This window comes from Drosophila nasuta, chromosome X, assembly GCF_023558535.2.
Source record: "Drosophila nasuta strain 15112-1781.00 chromosome X, ASM2355853v1, whole genome shotgun sequence".
Lineage (NCBI taxonomy): Eukaryota > Metazoa > Arthropoda > Insecta > Diptera > Drosophilidae > Drosophila > Drosophila nasuta.
Window position 1 is genome coordinate 17,795,168 of NC_083459.1, and position 16,214 is coordinate 17,811,381.

The following is a 16,214-nucleotide window of genomic DNA, read 5'->3' on the forward strand; positions in this document are numbered from 1 at the left end:
GAGTGAGATTTTGAAAGATCCTTTAATGTCTAAATTCCTGATGTGTCATACCACCGCCCAAGTCATTTTCCAAGCCAAGAGACCTGCCACTGTGAGAGCCGCATCCTTCGATCACCTTCGATCTTCGAGCTATTGTCTGTCCATCTAACTGTTTTAGCCCTGTCTGTCCTGTCCCAAAGACGTAAAGGCAACAAGAAGAACACAATTTCTATGATCTTTCGTTTCTCTATCAATCTATCAATCGATCTCTCTCGCTTCCACTCACACACCCTCTCTCTCTCTCTCTCTCTATCGGTCTCTTTCTTTTCGTGTGTGTGTGACTCTTGTGAGCTGTGTGTAAATATTTTCCCAGCGTCCGGCAAACTGTCAAAACAGTTTTTATTAGATCAAAATCCGGCTACAAGTGGCATGTGATAAATTGCGTTCAAAAGGAACACCAGATGACGATGGCCACTAAAACAAAGATAGTGATAGGCCAACCCGCAAAAGAGATCAAGTGTCGCCTTCAACCTGCATCTACTACGAGTCAGAGTCGGTCCGTGTGTGCTTAGGTGTGTGCAAGTGTGTGTGTGTGTGCGTTTACTTGTGTGTGACTCGCGGCAATTGAGAATTGGCATTGTTAATTTTTAATTTATATTTTCGGAATTTATGAAATTAACTATTCATTTACCCCAAATGCTTCCAACATAATATATTTATATTTAATATACATAAATATATGTGATATGTATTTCTTTCTATAAGCTTAAATTTCTGAACTTCAATTGATATTTTATAATTTGTTTTAACTATAACATTTTTGTAACAGACATAAGGAGGCATGTCCAAACCTATAAAGTATATACATTCTTGATCAGCGTCAACAAGCGAGACGATCTAGCCATGTCCGTCTGACCGTATGAACACCTAGATCTCAGAGACTATAAGAGATAGAGCTATAATCTCATTACTGAAATTAATAATTGTTCGTATTTCTAAAAAAACAAATATTAACACCAATTAAATATTTGAATTAAAAAAATTACTTTTCTTATAAAGAATTTAAAAACCTTTTCTAACTACCAAGCACCTTATTTTAAGTTCGTTTAAGACAATGTTAAAAACACTATTTTTTTTAAATTTGTATGAACATTTGAATATTATAATTAGAGTATCATTTAATACCAAATGTTTTTGCATATCAACTTCATTTCAATTCTCATTAAAACAATAAATATTATACAAACTCTAACGCTAGTAAGGCCGCGTCTAACCTAAGACCACAGTTGTAAATATCAACAGCAAATATGCACGTAAAGCAATGCGAAATGCGGGCAGCGTGTTTGTTGTTGTCCATCACGAATTCGTCGCAAATATGTAGTTACATAGGATCATAGGTAGAAAGCTCGTGAGAAAGCTTTTGGATGTAAGCTCTCTCAGGGCAGGGCTTTGTACTAAGAAAGCATTTGACAATATTAGCGTAACAACAGAAAAGAAGGCAAATTTGTATGGAAATATCGAAATTGAAAGAGCGAGATAGGGCGAGTGAGGTGAGCGAGCGAGCGATAGGCTGGGAGCTTGCACAGTGAGCGAAATTGGCGGACATTACTCCAATTTTGGTCATTTTGCGTGCAAGTCGGGCTTCGCACCAAAGTGCAGTACTGCCATTTAACTGCCAGTGCTGCCATTTAGTTTAGCTGACGCCGCTAATAAGTGATGTTAATCAGAACATTTTCTTTTACATGCGACGGCGCATGTACGCAAATGTGTATGTAAAGTATTTTGTTAATTGCTCATTAGAACGGCATATTTGTGGCTATGCACAATGCCGCATATATGTAAATAGAAATAAATAATATTAATATATATTATTTGTAAAAGTAATTACATGAACATTTTTTGAGGCATCATTTTGTTGACCAAATTACTGAAAGTCAGGTTGATACATTTGTGAAACATATCAAATTGTGGTCATAATATACATACGTTATTAAATTTAGTATTATTAACATATTTTTTTGAATCATTTTGATATTGATTTTCTATTTTACCTTAATTAATTTTGACATTACTCAAGATTTTAGTTTCCATAGTTACTATAATCGATCAACTATGAAATTATTTATACCTTAATGAACCGCAAAGTAATAGTAATTAAGTCCTCCATATATCCCCCCTCTATCAATATGAGAACATGTCAATGAAAATGAAAATAAATTCCTCATGTGTTGAATCAGCCAACATCCGGTTTTTTGAGATGATTCAGAGCACAGCGCAATTTGGGAATTAAAACAACTAAATCAAAAATCGTTAATAGACATTCCAAAAATAAAAGCAAATCTAATTTTAATCAAAATGTTGCTAATTGAAGTGCAACTTGCTTGAAATACTTGGAATAAAAACCAAAAATTCAAAATTCAAATTAATAATAGTCTCAAGAAAAACCCTGTTCAATACAGTAATAATTCAAAGCTAAAAATATATGTGGTAAATGGATTTGAAATTAAAACAAATAAATAAATAATTGTTAACATACATTGCAAAAAAAAAACAAACTAAATTCAAAATTTTGCAAAGAAACTTAGATAACTAAGAATTCAAAGCTAAAAATAAAAACTGTAAAAGACACAAAACAATATTTAGGGATAAAACAAATGAATTTGGAATTACAGCAATTGAAAATTAAACCAAACTAAATTCAAAACTTTGCAATAGTTATATGATAATCTTTGTAAAATTCAATATAATAAAAGTGAAATTGAATCGGCAATAATAGTTAATAGTAAAAAAAAAAGATATGTCGTGCTGGAATTTAGAATAACAAACAAATCGAACTAAATCAAACTTGGCATGCAAATACTTAGAAAAATAATCAACAATTCAAAGTTAAAAAAACTCTTAAAAAAAAAAACATAGTTAAAGTGAAACTGATTTATGAAAAACGGTAATTAATATTAAAAAATAAATGGCTTAATTGAATTCACGATCGACATTTCATTAGGAAATGAAGATGATGCGATAATCGAGAGCATCGGAGCCCGCGACTAATAGACGACAATGAAGGGAATAAGAGTGCCCTTATAATTGAATTTATATACAGTCATATATGAAGTACTCGAAGTTGGAGTTGTATTATGAACACAATGTGTGTCATGTGGTTCGTAATGTGGCTCGTTTTATGCGGCAATCAGAATCATCAGCAGCCAACAGCCAACAGCCAACAGCCAACAGCTAACAAAAGGGATGCAGCACAAAGTGGCAGCGGGTGGTGTCAACTGCTGCAGCAGCAACAACAGCAACGAGATGATGATGCCAGTGACACTATTGTAAGCGCAACAATAACAATAATAAACAACAACAACAACTACGACAAGAGAACCGCAGCAGTTACCAAAAGAGGAAGTTAATCCGTTGCTATAATCGCTGCATAGCGCCACAGCATGAGGCAACAACAACAACAACGGCAACTCCTCCGACACCATCAACAGCCAACAACGAAGACGATGAAGAAGCAGCAGCAGCAGCAGCAGCAGAAGAAGAAGAAGAAGAAGAAGCCGGGACCCGACCGGGTCTCGAGTAAGCCCCCATTCAAGTGTCAGAAGAGACACATTGAGTGTGCGTGTCTGAGCACGATGATAATCTCCTCTGCCCTGGGACACTGCTGTTCGTTCGCTGATGTTCTTCTCTCAGCTCAGTCTCTGGCTATGGAAACTGAAAGTAAGCAAAAGTCTTGTAATGCCATTTCCAATGCTCTACCATCTGCGCGGGTCCATTAGCTAACTAAAATTAACATTCTCCTCACTTTACTACATTCTCATTTAATTCTTGATTGTTTTTTGCTCTTAATCCTTATCACACTCAATTTAATACATAAAATATGCTATAGACTGTTTCTTTTTTAATTTATTTTTTATTTGTTCAGCTTTTAACATATTTATTTCTTACACAAAAAACATTCATTGATTTTTTTATTTTAATTAAAATATTCATTTTCTCGCGCAGTTAATATAGACATTTTTTTGTATTTTTATTAAGTTTGTTACAATACTTAATTCTAATAGAAAATATAGATTCTCTCTTCTAAAATTACTTTTTCACGCAGAAAACATTAATTGTTTTCTTTTTATCTTTAATTTAATTCTAATATTACTTTTCTCAAGCAGAACAATAGATTTTTTGTCTAATTTCAAATTGATTTGAAACAATCTATTTAATTTGAATATTCTTTTTACTTTTCTTAAAAGCAAAACTGTTCTTTTTCAATTTAAATTTATATTAGTCCATTTTTGTTGCTATACAAATTTAAACAAAACCAAATATATTAACTAAAGAACAGGAAAAGAAAAATATTTGTAGAGAATTCCAATAGCGATCACAGTCTTCGTTTTTTGTTGGAGTACTGTAATGTTGAGGGTGCCTGTTGAGAGTGCCAAAAAGTGAGCAGACAATGCCAATATAAATATTGTGTAGCACTTTAGCATTTTACAATAATAATAACAACAACAACAGCAACAACAAGAAGAGGCGATAACAACCACTGGCAAGAACATCTAGTCAACTCTTTTGACCATTGCCATAATAAACAAACAATTACGGTTTTATTATTCCTCGACTTCGAGTGTTGTTGTTGGGTATGATGGTTTGTAATGCAAATGGTTAAAAGTATTATATTAAGTGTCAATCTTCATTAGCTCTTAGAAACTAGGAAAAACACAAATGTACATAAATATTTCGCTGTTAAATAAATATTATATAATACCAACTTAATTTATTGCTTCAGCATTACATTAAAAAGTGCATTTATAAGATTAATAATTGAAAATGTTTTTAGATAATAAAATAGTATCTAAAAATAATGTGGTCTAACTTTCTTGATTAAAATTTGTTTGACCTAATTTTAAGAGTGTTGAGTGTTTAAGCATTGTTTAAAATTACAATTTAAAATTGAAAATCATTGAGCAGTATGAAACTCATATGAAAAATTAACAAATGACAAAAATTCAAAATAAAAAATATGCAAAAAAGTATTAAAAGGACTAACTACATATACATATAATATTTGTACATAACTAGATATATTTAAGAAAAATGAAGTGCGCAACTTATTTAACTAGAATTTCAAAAGAATATATCAAAGTAGCTGATCCGTATTTTGCTACAGGATATTTTGTAGTTTTGCATTCCTTGCTCTGAATGCTGCAGTTGATTTTGCAGTTGACGATCTTCACAGCAGTTGGTGTTGGAGCGTTGGACTGGAGTCGGAGTCAGAGTCGACTGGAGCTTTTGGGTGCCATTCCATTTTGTTTGCGCTGAATGCAATTCTTGTGGCATTTTGTGCGACGCGCCGCGGGGTGCAAAATATTTCGCATAACAAAAGAGCGCGGCGCGATAAGAACTCAACAATGGAGCCAGCCAAAAAGTATCCAAGCAGCAGCAGCAGCAGCAGCAACGACAATGTTTGCACAAAGCAGAGAGAGCAACACTTGGCCAATCAAACAAAGCAAAAAAGACAAAAAAAGGAAAAAAAAAAAAAGGAAAAGGAAAAGGCTAATCGCTGTCTAGGTCTTGTTTTCTGTCTATTGCCAACTAATTGCAGACAGCGCTGATTACTCATACGCCCCCATGTGCAAGCAATACATTTTTGTTTTGGGAAGTATGTGTGCCAAAGCAGCAACAACAAGAGCAACAGAAGGACAAAGCGGCAACAACATCAATGGCAGCAGCAACAGCAACAGCAACGGCAGCAGCAGCAAGAACGTCAGGTACAACAACATGACAAGCAGCGCAACACGTAAGAAACATGGGGTAAACACAGCAAGAGAGCGCGAGAGACACCGTTGCCGGCGGTTCAAATATTTGTTAAACTTGACACCAAACAAAAGAATTTTACCGAAAGGATTTGAATGAACCGAAAAGCGAACAATACAAACGCGCGGTACATAGGAATGCGACAACGACAGCAACAACGACAACGACAACGACGACGACGACGACGACGACGACCAAGAGACCAGCACCAAGTTGATGATGACGACGACGATGATGACGAGGACGGAGCGACAGCGGTGCGAGAGGAGGCAGCAAATCAAACACAACAAATCGCCAGGCAAACACCAAAATCATTTGGTTCAACAAAGCATTATGCGCACAGGCACAAGTGAGAGGTCGAAGGGGAAGTAGTGGAGTGGGGAGTGTTATACATATGACGACAGTGGTACCAAATAAGCGTGTGATTTAAGCAAATCAATTGCGCAAATAAATACAAGTGTATTACCCAATCTTAAGTGGAACTCAATTCAAATGACTCACGGATTACTTGAGCTCTAATATTATTCAAAATGATCTACAAAATTATCACTGACGATTCTTCGTAATTTATCTAATAATCTTCAATCTAATATTTAATGCAAGTGGCAGATATTTAACTATCTCAATATACTTCTTAATTTGTCCAAAGGCAAAAAATAAAGCTAGTAAATTTATGCTAGGATATAAATATATTTTATATCTATGCTTTAATTATTAATTTATGTAATAACTTGAAAAGTATATTGGTAAGCTATTTAAATATATTGAGAAATGATATATATAACTTAAAAATTTTCCAATTATTTTTGTTTCTATTTAGCAACTTTTTTTTTGTTTGTTTTGAAGGTTAGAATACTAAGCGAGCTCTTATGAAATTATTGATAATATTATTTATTTTTTACATTTTTGACAGTTTTGGGAATATGAAAATAATGTAAAAAAACAATTTCGGATTTCAAGTAATGTATTATTATTATTATGTATGCTCAAACTGATCTCATATATTCATATTTGTATTTCTATTTAAATCACTGTGCACAGGGCTTAAGGTTGCAGCATTTGCAGCATTCGATTCGCCCTTGTCCACATTCGCATTCACATCGAAGTCCAAGTGCTGACGCGCGCCGATCCTGCTCCGTTTGCTGCTGGCTGGTTGGCTGGCAGTCTGTGGTCTGCTTGGGGATGATGCCGGGTGCCGGTTGCCGGTTGCCAGTTGCCAGTTGCCAGTTGACAGTTGCCGGTGCCTAACGCAGTTATCAAAAGCGTTGAGTTATGGCCGCGCTGGCTGCCAAGCTAAATGAGCAACACGTTACTCCGACAGCAACTGCTCCGGCGGCAGCAGCAACTACAAGACATGAGACAGGAGAAGATGTGGAAGAGGACAGAAGGCAACAAAACAAAAAAAACAAAAATTGAAAGGAGCATGAAGACGGTGGCTTTGCTTCGTTTTCGTGGCGCTATCGCATTTGATCTCGTTTGCCGGGGCTATATGGAATCGACCCGCAGTCCTCTCAATGCGCAGTCCTCAGTCCTCAGTCTTCAGTCTTCAGTCTTCAGTCCTCCATCCTCAGTCCTTAGCCATAGCCACTGTCTGTCGTGTGAGCTAACAATGCGCATGATATCATTCAGACTTATTTTCGGTTTCATTCAATGAACCAATGGCCAAGTGTCGCCGTTCTTCGTGGCAATGGCAATCCGCCTTCCTCACCTGCAAGTCGTCTATCTTCGGTTTGCTGTTTGCTGTTTGCTCTTTGCCGTTTGCTATCTGCAGTCTAATTTCATAATAAGAAACATCTTCAGAACACACAAACAATAAGTGAAAGCAAGCTGTTGTTGTTGTTGCTGTTATTAGTTTTATTGTTGTTCTCATTGTTCACTCGCTTGGTATGTCGATGGAATGTCTGGCATTTCCTGTTAGGCCTCTGTCGCCGTCTCTGTCTCTCTCTCTCTCTCTCTGTGTCTCTTTTGCTGCCTTCTCTTTTAAGGGCTAAGCGTCGTCGGGGCGCCTTCAGAAATTCAGAAATACCAAGCCAAGTGGGCAAGGGAAATCTTTGATTTCCTCACAAAGTTCTAATTTCTGATACAATATTTCTCTTAAAATAATAACTAGTTAAGTCTGCAAGCATAATTAATTGAATATTATTATCAAATTTACAATTTCATAATTATCAAACAACTGAATAAAGAAGTACATTTTAATGTTAATCATAACAATTAAGATTTCAACTTAAAAAAATCCATTAATAAACTAGAAATATATTTAAGTTACTTATTGCATCATCTGGCGTCTTTCAGGCTTCCTCAAGTGCTCGAGACGATGTAATTGATGCCTTCTTCATTATCCAAACTTAAGATCTCGATCGAGCCAAGAAGCATTTGACATGTCGCTCGATGGAAGTACGTGTCTAGCAAATTCGCTGGCCCCTCGTCAAAAAAAAGAGTAAAGAAGCCTCGATTTTGCACAATCGGAAAGTCTTTTATGCGGTGGCGTTTCAAATTCCCTAATTACTGTCTGTCGAGATTCAGATGTATTTCATTAATCATACGCCGCATAGGCCACAGGTACGCCAAAGAAAAAAAGAGGAAAAAAGAAAACAAAAATTGTCCTAATATTTCACAGTGCAGACATGAGCGAAAAATTTGAATAAGCAGCGGCATCATTGTCTGTTCACACGATGAGGATGGCACCGATGACGAAGAGGATGATGACGATGATGACGATGAGGATGACGATGAAGATGAGGAGAACGCTAACTGCTGATGACCATGGCAACGGCAACGGCAACGATCGCGCATTGGTTCGCTGCTGCCTCGTGTCGCTCAATGTGTTGAAACATGAATGAATCTTGTTCACAATTTGGCAACAACACACGTTTAGCATGAAACGAAGGACGACAATGGACTTACTACCTCCACTTGGCTCCTCAGCCTCGACACCAATACAAATGCCAATATTACTCTACCCCTCTCTTCCCTGCTCACTCTGGCTTTGGCATTGTATGCTCTGTATTCCTAAGCCTCAAAACGTGGAATCTGGAACCCTGGATTCGGCATTGCCATCAACCGAGCGGCATCGGCAGCGGCATCGACATCGGTAGCGGTGGCGGCGTCGTGTACACAAATTATTAGCAGCCTTTTCGGTCATCCGTCGTCCGTTGTCCAATGTCTGTTGTCCGTTGTCCGTCGTCTGTTGCCCGTTCACCGTTTCGCCTGGTTAGTAAAACATCATGTCGCTGCTAAGGGTACGAGGTACAGCCTCTGTGGTCCACTTTGGAGGCATCGCATCCCCCCCTCGTTTCTCTCCTCTCCTCTCCACTCCTCTTCACTGTCTGCATGTCTTTCTGTCCTTCGCGTTGCCTGTTGGTTGCCGTGCCTGCGGTGCCTAGAAAATTATCTGCTTATCTTGTCTTGTGCTCGTTGCGATCAACTGCTTATTCATGTTCTTTGGCTGCTCCTCTTTTTTCTGAGATACCCTCGACAAAAGGGTATCATCGCTTTTACACAATAGCCAAGCGCGCGCGCGCTCGACCACCAATAAACTCGACATGTCCGAATGTAATGCGATTAAAACAAACTCAATTTGCTCAAAACATCAAGTGTTAAAGGCAAGCAATTTTTTAAAGAAATTTGCTATTTTTATTGCATAGTTATATAATACACTTTTATAGTCGAAAATTTCTTGTACAATAGTTTCTTTAATAAAATAACAAATATGTTTTCATTGAAAAACACAATTTACGATTCTGTGATTATTATTAAATCAACGGCAACATTTTTATTTACACATTATTCGGCTTCTTTGTTATGTAAACTGAAGTAGTTGAAAACTTCTACTTTTGTATATTATTCAGCTATTTTGAAATATAAAGTTATAGTTTAAAAGTTAAAGCTTAAAACTCCTTGTGCAAAATTGCTTAAATAAAAAGAAAAATTGTAAAATTATTTTATTTTGTGACTCCTACTGAATTTAAAATTATAAGGGAATATTTGTAATTTTTTTTTTAAATAAAAAAATTCGTAATTTTTTTTAGAAATTTTAAAACTTTTTTTAGCGTGAAATTTGAAGTTAGTCAATCAAATATTTGGTTATTTTTCTTAGAGATTTGAAAAGATTATTCATGCAATTAAAGTTAGTCAAGTGAAGTATTGCTTTATTAAAACTGTATTCAATTTATAGCATACAATGTGAATGAATATTTTTAATATTTCCAATGACACAAAAAGTAATGTACATAAGTGTCATAAAGTGTACAACATTTGAGAGAATAAAAAAAGACAAATTTAAATATGATTTTGTACCAAATTAGTTTGTTATATTTATAGGCTTATATAAAAATACTCATTAAAATGAATGTGAAGGGTAATTAAAGGGTTCGAATGCATTGGTAGAAGAGCAATTAGCATTCAGCGTATTGAAAATTGCGCATTGTGTCGCTCTTTGTTATTGTTGTGCATTTAATTTATGTTCCTGACATGACACTTGTTATCGCCTGCCTGTTGCCTGTTGCCAGCGAAATTCGTCAGGCCGCATTTGCTGGCCATCGATGGACGTTGTATATATGTATGTACCATATGTATATACCATATATGTTTGTGTATGTAAATATGTGTGTGAGTATATGGATATTCGTGTGGTTATAATGAGCTGGGGATCTGGTCATAGGCTGCCTAATATGCCGCAACCGCCGCCTGTTAACACATCGGTGAACCTCAAAATATGAAAACCGAAACCGAAACGAGCGCGCCTGGATTGGGTTTTCAGAATGGAGAATTGAGAATGGAGAATTTGGGGATGGGAATGGGGATGGGGAGGGGGATGGGGAATTGGAATGAGAATGAGAATGGAATTGGGATTGGGTTAGGGATATAGGGATAGGGATAGGGACCTCACACCGGTCGAACACAGTCGGTCGACAGCAGTTCCTAACGAGGTGTCCAGGCGGACGACATTCGAGCCCAACTGTGATGATGACGATGACGATGACGATGACGGTGCGAGTGAGATGAGTTGCCCTGGAGTTGGCGGACGGAGGAAGAAGAGCAGAGAGAAGGCGATTGAATTTCACACGTGGCTTAGTGTCCGCCCGCATTAAGTGCGCTTCAACGGTTGCCACACACTGCTTAGACACGCCAAGAGAAAGGTAAAGCGAGCGAGAAGAGTACAGAAAGACAAACAGAAAGAGATGGAGAGCGAGAGAGAGAGAGATAAAGAGAAAGAAAGAGCCAGCGAGTGAATGATGAAGATAGACTGAGTAAGTAAAAGCTTGCAAGAGCGAGAAGCAAAGTCAAACTGATGATGAGTTCAAAGGAAAGAGAACAAGTGCACTTGTATGGGCTAGAGCGAGTTGGATAGTTGCTTAAGTTTTCGTCTATATTGCATTTCATCATTATTTTAATTTAATTTTAAAATTTTAAATTTCTTTAATTATTTAATAGTTTTTAGTTACAACGAGTACAACACTCGCAATTTGCCATTATTGTAATATTTATATTTGAAAATGCATTATTTATGTATGTATTTCTTATTATTATTTGTTATACTTAATTATATTTATTTTTTTTTTTGTTTTTTTAATAGTAATTTTGTTGTACGTTTGTTATTTCTGTTTTCAATTTTGACGGATATTCTTTTTTTTAATTTTTTGTTATTGGATATTCTTTTCCACTCATTTTTTTTATATTATTTGCTTTATTTTCCCTTTTATTTAAAATATTATTATAATACAAAATAAATTAAAAAAAAAATACATCTTTTTTATGAATATTTAATTACGTTTATTATTATAGGTGTTGTTTTTAAATGTTTTTATATAATTTTGTAATAGTTTTTTATTTATTTACTTTTTGTGGTATTTTTTTTTGTTACTTTTATTCTTGATTAATTTTGTTGATTTTTTACATATATATTTTTTTATTTTATTTGTGTTGTTTTATTATCTTTTTGTACATATACGTATATATTTTTTGTCTTTAATTTATTTTGCATATTTTTTTTTGCTCTTTTTTTTTTGTGGCGAGCTTTTATGCAAATGCTGTGCACCATCTTGACTGGCGATGGCTGCTGATCCCGCCATCTTGGACTGTCAATTGCGACTATGGACTCAGTCTCTGACTGCGACGATGTCTGTGGCTGCGACTGTTGCTCTGACTGTTGCTCTGACTGTGGCTCTGGCTGTGGCTCCACTTGCACTTGGCCATGGCTATTGTTCTGCTGCTGCTGGTGCTGCCAACACTGATGGCATTCCACAGATTAGGCGCACACAACTAGAGCGAGAGCGAGCGAGATAGCACTAAAGAGAGAGTGAGAAAGAGTTGCATATAGAAAGAGAGAGCGGGAAGGAGAGAGAGAAAGAGAGAGGGAGAGAGAAAGAGTGCGACTGCTGATTGTTGGACGAATGATGGTGGCCGTGGTGACGGTGCCATATCCTGCCAAGCTTCACGGCTGCGTATGAATGAGTTATTTCGTTCTTAATCGCAAGGCTTGCATCTTGCCACGTTGCAAGCCGCAGCAGCAGAACAGAAATACCTTCTTCTTCGTTTTGCTTTTTTTTTTTTTTTTTTTTGGCGATTGTGTCCACGTTTTGTTTTTAGTCCCCGGCTTTGGTGTCCTCCATTTGATTGAACTGCTCAATGAAATATGCAAATTTGTTTGCCAGTCTGCCGCCGAAGCGGTCGCTTAATCAACTGCAAGGCTGTCAGGTTGCCCCAGCCACAGCCACAGCAACAGCCGCAGTCTGACTTTTTGACTGTCGCCGTGAACGTTTTGTGCCCCATCATCATCATCATCATCATCATCATGATGATCTTCATCATCATCATCGTCACCAGGGAGTCTGCGAGGGTCGCCATCGTTGGGTCTGCATCTAAATGCGCGTCCGCACATTTTGTGGTCTTTTTTCGTATTTCTCTTCGTTTTTTTTTTTGGGCAATCTTAAATATATCCTGCTGGTGGGTGCATTTTTTTTGTCTCTCTCTCTTATGTGCTTTTGCGCTTTTGACCATTTTTATCGGATCGGCGGACCAAAGTCACGATTTCCACAGTAAGAAGTTGCAGTTGCAGTTTGCAGTTTGCAGTTGCTACGTTAACTTCTTTTTGCTGTCACAATTGCTGCTGCTGCTGCGGTGGTGGCTGCAACAAATCGCATTTTTCTATAGCAAACCAAAATGTCAGTTCCCTCATCTCAACTCAACTCAGCTCAACTCAAAAAAAAAAGAAACACCCAAAGAACTAGCTTTTCATCTAGCTTTGATCAACGGCTGCTGCTACCACTAATAACATTTAATTACATTTTTTAACAAGACACATGTCAAAACTCGAAAAAAGTGTTGCACAAACCAAGCAACTCAATCAGAGTGCTAAATATTTCACACCATTAAAATTGACCCCAACTGACTTGAATCAAGATCGAGATTTCAAGTCGAATAACTTGATTTCAACTCTGGCCACGACATACTCAATCACTATTTAATAGCTCACTTAATTAGATGAGATGATTTTATTATAATGCTTGAAAAATATAAATATAAAATAGTAAAAAATATACATATGTAAATGCTATACTACTATCAAAGAATGTACAAAAATTTAAATTTATCGAAAACTATTAAAAATTAAAAGTAATTGAAGTTTAAATAAGAATAATGCTAGAAAATTTGAGTTTTACTTTTTTTCACAACTATTGCAAATAAATGCAATTTAAATAAGAGAATTCCAGCTACATAAATTGCTAAATATACAAAGTTTATTCAACTTTAATTGTCATATTTTAAAGTTGTAACTTTTTTAGTTTTTAACGGCGACTCAGCACTTTTTTTGTTTTAGTTTTATTTAGTGTAATTCCTGTTCTTATTGCTTACCTAATGGAAGCGAATTTCTCCATGCGCAAACAATTATTTCGGAATATGATGATTTTAGTATATGACAAATAAAGTATACAGCATTATGTTTTATGTTATCAGAAGCCAAATAAACTTACAAATTAGTCATTAACCGCAATACAAGATATTGAAACTACGTGTCATGCTGAGGCAACCGAAACGCCTAAAAATACTTATGTTTAATGGCCAAGAATTTAGACTTTGTCTTAAGCGATAATTCCACAGTCGAAATAGAAACTTCCAATGAGTCTTTTGCTTTATTAGAGTCAAGTTTCTTGTACTATTGCGTAAGCCGAGTTTGGTGATTTAGACAATTTCAAATAACAAAGTACAATAATACAAATATTGTAAATAGTAGAAATAATAAGTAAGCCAAATCACTCATCGCACACTAAAAAAAATAATACAAACATAAATCTTTGATGCAAGCTTTAAATAAACAATTATTATTAAAAATTTGCTGTATAAATGTGCAACACTTTCTTCGAGTTTTGGCAAGTGTCTTGTTAAAAAATTTAATTAAATGTTATTAGTGGTAGCAGAAGACGTTCATAAAAGCTATATGAAAAGCTGTGTATTTTCTTCTTTTATTTAAAAATACTGATTTTTGATAACTTTAACTTTAAATACAAATTTTGAATTTATTTTAAATTTTAACCTTTATTTTATTATGTTGCTTTAATGTTTTAGAATTATACTAAATAAATAAATGAATCATAAATAAGCAACAAACAATTTCATGAACCAATTGGCTTAGTAATAAAAATAAATGAAATACTTATAATATAATAAATGTAGCAAATCATTTTCATAATAAAACATAAATTTACTGAGATGCAGTTATAAATTAAATAAATATAATTTATTTATGTAAAAAAATATACGAAGGAAGAATTGAAAATTAAAATAATTGTATGTGAATTAATTTCAAATAAATTCAAATGTTATTTAAATTGAGATGATATTTTGATGATGCGTGTGAAATGAATTTCTCGCGCCATCTGCGCACATTACATAAAAATGAAGCATATAACATACAGTGAGTACTATAAAGAGGATACGCAATATTTGCGAGATGAGTTACGCCCTCTGCCGGCTGGTGGCGGAGCTACAATAAACATAAGTACTAACTACCGCTCGCACTTATCTCGGTGGACTAATCTCAGCCTGTTTTTAATGCTGTTGTTTTGTGATCAAGCGCCACTTGCTTCGCTTCGGCTACTGTCTGAGTAAATACCCGTATCTGTATCTATTTTATGCAATGCGCATCTGATAGATACATGGTGGCAAAGTAGGCAGCAGCTCCTCAGATGACAGAGATTGTGACTATCGATAACGTGACTGAGACTGAGACTCGAACTCAGTAGCGGAGTCTCCCCAGTGTGATTTCAATTGCGACTTCAGCTCCGATAACGACTTTGATTGGGGGCTTAATATTTGCGTTTGTGGCGTTAATTATGGGTTTCGCTGTTTCTTTGATTTGTTTATTTGTGTTTGTTGTTCTGCTATGTTTTGTTTTGTGTTGTGTTTTGTCTCTTTGCCAGTTTGTTGTCTGTTGTCCGTGTTGTTATTGTTGTTTGCATCACAATCACCATTCCGTATTGAATCCACTCCGTTGAGGATGGAAGTCTTCAAGACTTCAAGTCTCTTGCCATCGTTGTCCAACTTGCAGTCTTGTTATACCCGCTGTCCACTCCGTAGAAGGGTATTATAAGTTTGTGTCGGCAGGAAATGTAAGTAACAAACAGTAGGAAGCATCTCCGACCCCATAAAGTATATATGTATATTCTGGATCAGCAGCCGAGGCGATATGGCCGTATCCGTCTGTCTGTCCGTCCATATGAATACCTAGATCTAAGAGACTTACTAATAGTCTTAATTGCTTTAGCTGACAATTTGTCATATTTTGAGTATAGTACTATATAAATATATCAAATATAGTATTTGGTATATTTATGGCATAATTTCGGTATATTTTACACTTTATGGTATATTTTGAATGCAGTACTATACAAACATATAAAATTTAGCTTTTGGTATATTTTTAGTATTTATTCGGTATAATAATTTTGTATATTTTAAAATTAATACTGCACTGTTTGTTCTTATTCACTTTATTTAGTTAAAAATCTAGTATATTTTGAATGTAGTTCTATATCAGTATACTAAATAAAGCCTCTTTGTATATTTTTAGTATTTTTGCCGTGTATTGATCTGGTATTATCTAAATCATTAATCTAATGCAGTACCATATCTATATACAAAATATGACATTTGGTATATTTTTAGGATTTTTGCGCTATATTAATTTGGTAGATTTTAAAATTAGTACCGCAATGTTTTGCTCTTAATTGAAATAGAAATCAGGTATTTCACAGTCGAGCTCTCACGACGGTAGCTTTCTTACTTGTTTTGTTTTTCTTTTCATAGTAGAGTACAATTGTTGTTGTTGCTGTTGTGTTGTTCGTGTAATTCCGGTTCGTGCAATGATAATTATATTAATTTGCCATCGAATGAGCGGCAAGTGATATCGTTGTTTGTCGTTGCCT